We start from the raw sequence: 8,115 nt of genomic DNA on the forward strand, positions 1-8,115 counted from the left end.
TTATTTGAAATAATTAAATAACTTTCTCCTTTTAAAAATAATGGTTATATAGTTTTTTAATACTATTTTTACAAAATTATATACATATACATATTAATTTTTTTATTATCTTTCAATTAACTATTCATAAAAATACTAAAACTATAAAAATTACAAAATTATATATATATATATATATATATATATTAGTGTAATAGAAATATGAATACTCATATACGGAAGCACGTCTTAATATAATAAAGATTTACAATAATATATAGATTTTTTATTTATTTTTTGTGTACACGTTTTATACTTTTGTCTATTTTTCATTAAATTTTAAAAATTACATAATTTTGAATTATGTAATTATTACGGATCTATCAAAACAATAAAAAAATAGGGATGTTAATGCGGTGGGTCATGCGGAATGGACTGTCTAATTCAATTTGTTGACCCATTTAGGTTCATCCTACATAACTTGCGGTCTGTTTGGGCTTAGTGCGAAATAGGACAGACGGACCCACATATCTTAAAAATCTATAAATTTTTTTTGCAGTCCTATAATTTCTTCCTGCTGCCTCATATTCTAAAAAATTCTAAAATTATTCATTCCAAATTATATAATATGAAGTACAATTTGTATTTTGGTTTGTGTAATCTAGAATATTGTACAATCTAAAACACAAATATCAACTTTCAGATTCTATAACTCGGGAAGTCTCTAAATTACACATTCTAAAATTAAAGAAAAAGAATTAAATAAAAAATATTAAAGGATAATTTGAGTATTGTTTGAAGTATAGGATGCAAGAAGAAAGGTATGGAAGTACAGGAAACAAACTCTTCTCAATCCATAATTCATAATATCTTTACGAAATTCGATAATGGTTTTTAATATTTAATAGTTTTTTTTTTTTGTCTTTTGAAATGCATAGATTATAATATTTTTCAAATTAGAATAGTAATCATGTATCTACATGTATTACCTTAAAAATGTATATCTTTAATGAAATATTTTATTAGTCAATTTATTATTACGATTAAAATTCAAATTTCATTCAAAATCATAACATCATAATAAGTTTTCTTACCCGCGCATGTGTCGTGAGAAATACTGTGAGATCATTTATCTAATTCATCTAAATAAGAAAAATAATTAATTAATAAACAAAAAACAAAGTTATTCAAAATTTTATTTTTTATTAATTAAACAAAACATTTCTTATGCAAGTTGGCCCGCGAGTCAGCAATTATACGGGATAGGCCAATAAAATCAACTTGCATTTTCTACACAAGACGGGCCAATGTAGGGCAATTGTCATCCCAAAAAAATAGTAAATTATACCTCCACTAAAAATAACTACATGAGTTTCAACTACTTCATAATACAATTATGCTCTTTTTTTTTCTCTTGTACACGAATTCATGATCTATATTACTCCTTGATCGATATCATTTCAATCAAATAAAAGTGTTCAAGTAGTAGACCATCAAATTGATTTTTTACTACAAAAGAGATGAACAAAACTTAAGAATGGTCGGTCAATCATCTCCTAATGAATTCAATTTTAATCTTAGTAAGACAGATTTCATATATTGTCTACAACAAGTGTAGTTAATAAGAACAATTAATTAAAATAAGGTTGTGTAGTTGTTTTAACAGAAAATAAAAGATAAGAGTAAGAAGACAAAAAATAAATTGAGTCTCAAGTTCATTCAACAATGAATTCCCCATCATTTGACATGTACATTATTCATTCCATCTTGAATTAGGATCAAATTGACCAAACATGCATCAATCAATTCAATAGAATCTAATTAACGAAACATGCATCCACTAATTCATTAAGTATCTTACTCGTCTTTATGTGTCTTTCGTAAGATTTTTTAGTTTTTTACCTCTTGAATTAATCAAACAAGAGATTGTTCATGCAAACTAAACAAGAATTCCAATTAAAGAACTGAATTGAATCATGAACATGCGTTCAAAAAAAATTCCAATAACAAAAATTAGAACTCAAAAAGACCATATCATCTAGCGCAACTAGTTACACTAAAGAATAAAACTTTAATTGTACAAAATATCATAATTCATTGCGAAATCACAAGAGAATCAATCTAGAAGAGTTTAATCTTCCATGTGAAGACAAAATGAAAGAATTACAAATAAGAAAATAAGAAAACATAAATGCTTTGTTCTATGAGCATCTCCCAAAGTCGAATTCGATAATTTCTCCTCAAAGCTTCTATCTATTTAAAAGTTACTTTTCTTCTTGGATTTTGAATTATATTTTGTTTGAGATATTGTTTGTTTTATTTCTAAGTTTTCAATTTTTTAAAATTTTCATATTTGTTTCCTATTTTGTTACATATTCTATTTCTTTGTTTTTTCTATATGATTTGCTTTCAATTCTGTTTATGATATATTATAGATTTTATTCTCTAATTCTTTTACTCATAATTTGTTTTCCTTTTTGATTTAGAGAAGTAACTTGGACTTTCATTGATGAGGCCCACCCACATTAGTAAATGTTTCTATGAGACATGTGCATCAATGCAACAAATGCTTCTATCAAGTTGTATAGTCTAAGACATTCACATCAAATTATTCATTCACCTTCATTTTTATTGAACTTTATGTTGTTGAGGTGTTTTCTTTAGTTATGCCTTAGCATATGAGTCGCCAAACTGTATACTCCTATATAACCACTAGATCGTCTATTATAAGATGAATTAAACATCTATTGTGACTAAAAATTCCAGATTAACAGTAATAACTTCTTAGGTCCAAATAAACCTAATTAGATTAATCTTATTTAAAACCAAAAATTTATTCATAATAGCATTCAAAGAAAACTATGATTAAAAGTTAAGTGAGAGTAAAATTATGTTAATCATTCCCCAACATTATTTTCATTCAAATTATAAATCATACATATTAAATGTAGAAAATAATAGAACAAATATTGTTTTTAAATACATTTATTAAATTTAAAAATTAATATAAATACTAAACTCAACTCATTAAAATAAGATAGCATAATAAAAAAATGTGAATACAATTTTTTTATAACACGTGTATTTTCACTAGTATTAATTATTGAAGTACATTATCAAATATGTTAGAGTTCTGATTTCAATTTATGTTCTGTTTTCTTGTGTAAATGGTTGAAACAATACTGAAGGCTGCTTCGTATATACTGTTTTCTTGTAAATACATATTGTTTGCTCAATCTTCTCCGTATATAAATCGCAAATGATGTGATGTGCTTGTTTATGCTGTTGCACATTCTCTAAGTCTTCTTTATTTTACTACTGATTGAGTTAGTTCAATTCATGGCAGTTTAACCGTTTTATATTGAAAGTCTTTTTCTGGTGTTCGAAACAATTTTTCCATTTTCATATATTTATGCAGTCCGGCATTTTATATGATAATTTCGAAAAGTTAGGAAAAAAATATTTTTTTAAATTGTCATTAGTATCGATTTCTAAGCGATCCGAGATAGACGAGAGACATTATTGGACGTACTAGAAAAAGTCTATTATTAGTCGAGTTCTAAGGAAATTAAGATTTGTTTTTGAAACCATTTTTCCATTTTTTTAGAGAATGAAGATTTGTCTTTGAAACATTTTTTGATTCCCATAAACGACATCAATGTTCTGACTTAAGTACATTGAGATAATATCGTTAGAGTTAATAACGCTTTTCAAGGTATTGTTCGTTTATAACTCAACTCTATCACAATTTTTTCCTTAAAAAAATCTCAGATTGTTGGGAATCCCTCCTTATTCTAATGGGGACCATGACCAATGAATCTTGATAACTGATCCATTGAATAAATTCAATGATGGTCATTCCAAAAGTCTTGGAATTATAACTCTCTCTTGAAAATGTGATGAGATTTAATTACCCACTATCTCTTTATGTGATAAGCCTTCATCTCATTCTCTATATAAAGGGAACTTGTGAGGAAGATAAAAGCAAGCAAGTGAGGAGAGCAACATAGAGAGTAAAAGAGAGAGTTGATATCCACCATAGTGTGAGATTAGAAATCCTACTGAAAGGCTAGAGAGACGTTGTATTCCATCCTTGTTAGGCGAGATTGAGTGTTATCCTCACAGAGTGAGAGAAACAAATATTGTAATCCTATTTTCATAGTGGAGACATCTTTTGGACTAGGTCCCATGAGTTTTTATTTCTCAAGTTGAGGAAATTTTCCCACGTTAAAAATTCTCAATGTCATTATTCTATTTGCTCTATTTTCTATTATTTGCTTATTGCTTTTGCAAGTACCCATTTTGTATCTACACCAAAGAGGGAGAATTAATTCTGATTTTCCCAACAATGGTATTAGATTTTGGTTCTGATACAAGATGGAAGGAGCCATTTATGATGGAGACATGTTCAAGTTAACAACAAACAACTATTTCTATTGGAAGCCCATGATGGAGGATCACTTATATTGTAAGGATATGCATGAGCCCATTTCTTTCATAGACAAGCCAGAAGGTAAGAGTCATAAAGATTGAGAACTTTTGAATCGAAAAAATGTTGCAATGATTCGAAAGTATATTGATAGAATTTTGTTTGAGCATGTTTCCACATACACAAATGCTTATGAGTTATGGTCAAAACTTGAATCTTGATTCAAAAGAAAACTCCAAGAAATAAAGCATCTCTTGTTTGAAGACTGGTAAAACTTGACTACACGGATGGTCAAAGTATGATGAAGCACTTAATTTCATTTAAGGGTCTTGTCAATCAATTGACAAAGATAGATATGAAGATTAAGGATGAGTTGCAAGCAGTTTTGCTACTCAGTTCGTTGCCTAAGAGTTGGGACACACTAGTAGTCATGCTCAGTAACTCAATCCCTGATGGGAAGATCTCAATGAACACTATTTCAGACAATTTGTTGAATGAAGAATCTAGAACGAAAGAAAGAGGTACAAATTTTTAACATGAAACAAATGTTATTGAGAAGCGAGGAAGAGGTGAAACCCGTGGGAAAAATGAATCTCGTGGAAGAAACAAAAGCAAAGCCAAAGGTCATTCTCAATATCACACAAGAACAATATGCTATTATTGTAGCAAAGAAGGTCATAAGAGATTTGAATGCAGATCTCTGAAGAGATATCATAAAGTCAGAATTGTCCATCCAAACTTAGTTGATCCAAAGAAGAAGGATTGTTCTCCAACCACAGTCGTCGTCGTTGACGATGATCTTTTTCTTATTGGAGAAGACAATTACCTAAATTTTGCATATGGTGATTGCTCTTGGATTGTTGATTCTGGTGCCTCTTTTCAAGTAAGTCCACATGAAGATTTCTTTTCAAATTACAAGAAAGATGACTATGGTACTGTGAAAATCGGAAACCATGTTACAAGCAAGATTGTAGGTATTGGTGATATCGTGTTACTAACATACACAAGAAACAAGCTTGAATTGAAGGAAGTGAGGCATGTTCCAGAAATACGTCTCAACCTTATCTCAACGGGTAAGTTGGATGATGCTAGTTTTATAAGCCACTTTGGTACTAGAAATTAAAATACTGATCCCTAGGTCATGCAACATATGATCCAAATTGTTTTGGGATCATCAAACCTGGTTTCACCACAAAACACACAACTTAAACAAAAACTAACAAAACACATAAAAACATAACATAATAATTAAAATACTAGGTTGCCTCCCAACAAGCACTTGTTTAACGTCATATACCTTGATGCTTGTTTCTTTATAGCTCCTTAACCAAAATCACCGTGATGATCCTTTCCATTTCACCACCTAAATAAGGCTTCAGTCTTTCACCATTGACTACCCAACTTTTGTGTGACACTGGGTACTCCAACTCCACTGCTCCATAGGATTTAACAAGTATTCTTGTAGGTGGTGGTTGTCCTTCCTCAACTATGTTACTTCTTCTTGAATTATCTCAATGTGAAAGGTAGACGTAGTTCAAGATTCTTTTCTAACTTCTCCTTGCTTTTCTTTTCTTTTCTTACTTAGATTCTTCCAAATTGTCTTCTTAATTTCTAAATCTAATTCCAATTGATCTCTAGGAACATGTTATCTTAATATCATATATCATAAGACAATTATAATAAGGATTATGATAGCAAACAAATAATAAAAAGTATTTTCTAAAAAATAAAAGGAAAACCAAATATCTAAAATAGGAAGAAAAATATAACTAATTTTTTTATTTTTATTCAAAAAATAAAAGAAAACAAAAAAAATAAAATAAAGAAAAAATAACTAAGTTTTAAAAATAAAAAAATATAAACAAAAACAGAAATTTTAAAATAAAGAAAAGAAAAACAAAACAATAAGGGTATTAAAAAAATATAAAAAAAATTACTTCAAATAAAAACTAAAAGTAAGAAAATAATAAAACTAAAGAAATATAACAAAATAAGAAAAAATAAGAAATAAGAAAAATATTAAAAAAAACTAAAAATAGAAAATAAAAATAGAAACTTACTTAAAATAAAAAATAAATACATACTAAGAATAAAATAAAATAAAAAATAAAAATAAAACGAAAAAAAATAAAACAACAACTTATAATTATAAAGAACTAACTAAAATAAATTAAAAATAACTATATAAACTAAAAAATAAAATAAAATATAATAAAATCAACAAAAGAAAACAAAAACTAAATAAAATAAATACACACTAAAAAACTAAATAAAATAAATAGACTATAAAAAAATAATAAATATAGTAAAACTAAATAAAATAAAATAATAAATACAGTAAAACTAAATATAATACAATATTAAATACACTAACAAAAACTAAATAAAATAAAATAATAAATAAAGTAAAACTAATTAAAAATAAATACACAAAAAAAAAATAAGTACACTAATCAAAATAATAATAATTAAAAAATATTTGCATCTAAAAAAAAAAACTTTAAAAAATATTTACATATAAAAAAATTAAAAAAATAAAACTAAGTATAATAATATATACAATAATTTAATTTTAAAAAAATATATTTACATAAGTTTACTTGAAAATGAAATGAAAATAAAATAAACGAGTAAAAGATTTCAATTAAATAATTGGGAATGGGATTAATACATCTCACTCGTTTGTAGTTTTGAACATATTATTCCATCTTGATTGACATTGATGTACATATAAAAATCGTTCATATCGATTCTCCGGGTACAAAATTATTAAGAGAGTCTCCTGAATATCGATTCCTCGCATATTTATAAAAATTCTTTATCATTACGCACAGATGTTGTAAAACAATTAACATTTCAAATTTATTCTTAGCATTGAAATATGTTAAACATTATCATTTAGGTCATATGCTTAGAAGTACTTTCCAGTTAGATCTCATGATCAAAATTAGGGGTGGCAAAGCGGGTCAGCCCGCCCCGCGCTTGGCCCGCAAAAATGCAGGGCGGGCCAACCCGCCCCGCAAAGTTATTGCGGGTTAGACTTCTTGACCCGCCCCGCATAAGAGCTGGGCCGCGGGTTTGCGGGCCAGCCCGCGTTCTTTTTAAAAAAAAATTAAATATATATATATATTTTTTTACATTTTGTTCTTAAAAAATTGTCAAATTAAACCTATATATTTGTTACTATCAAACCTAAATGTTTTTTTCTTCCTTTTCAAACATAGTGAAACATCAAAACATTAAGATAAATATCAAATATCATTATTCTCCTACTTCCAAAACATTAAAAATACCTAATTCCAAAACATTAAACATAAACATTAATTCAAAAATATTAAACATAAACAATATTGTCGCGATTGTATTGAGTTTCTTTCTTTGAAATTTTGTGAAAACCTAATTGCGTTGCCCAGCTGCTACTAAGTGTCAATTTTTTTTTTCCTGCGGGTTAGCGGGCCAACCCGCCCCGCCCCGCTGCTGGCCCGCGCGGGCTGCAGGCTAATGCGGGGCGGGCTAATGCGGGTTGAAAAGGTTAGTCCGCCCCGTGTTTTTTACCAGCGGGCCGCAGGCCGGCCCGCACGGCCCGCCCCGCTTTGCCATCCCTAATCAAAATCATGGATGGTTTCAAACTTTGAGAATAAAATGATAATACCAATCATCAATCAAGAACTCAATATTATAGATAAATATCACCGCAATACATAAGA

This window comes from Phaseolus vulgaris, chromosome 11 (assembly GCF_051622355.1).
Source record: "Phaseolus vulgaris cultivar YP4 chromosome 11, ASM5162235v1, whole genome shotgun sequence".
Lineage (NCBI taxonomy): Eukaryota > Viridiplantae > Streptophyta > Magnoliopsida > Fabales > Fabaceae > Phaseolus > Phaseolus vulgaris.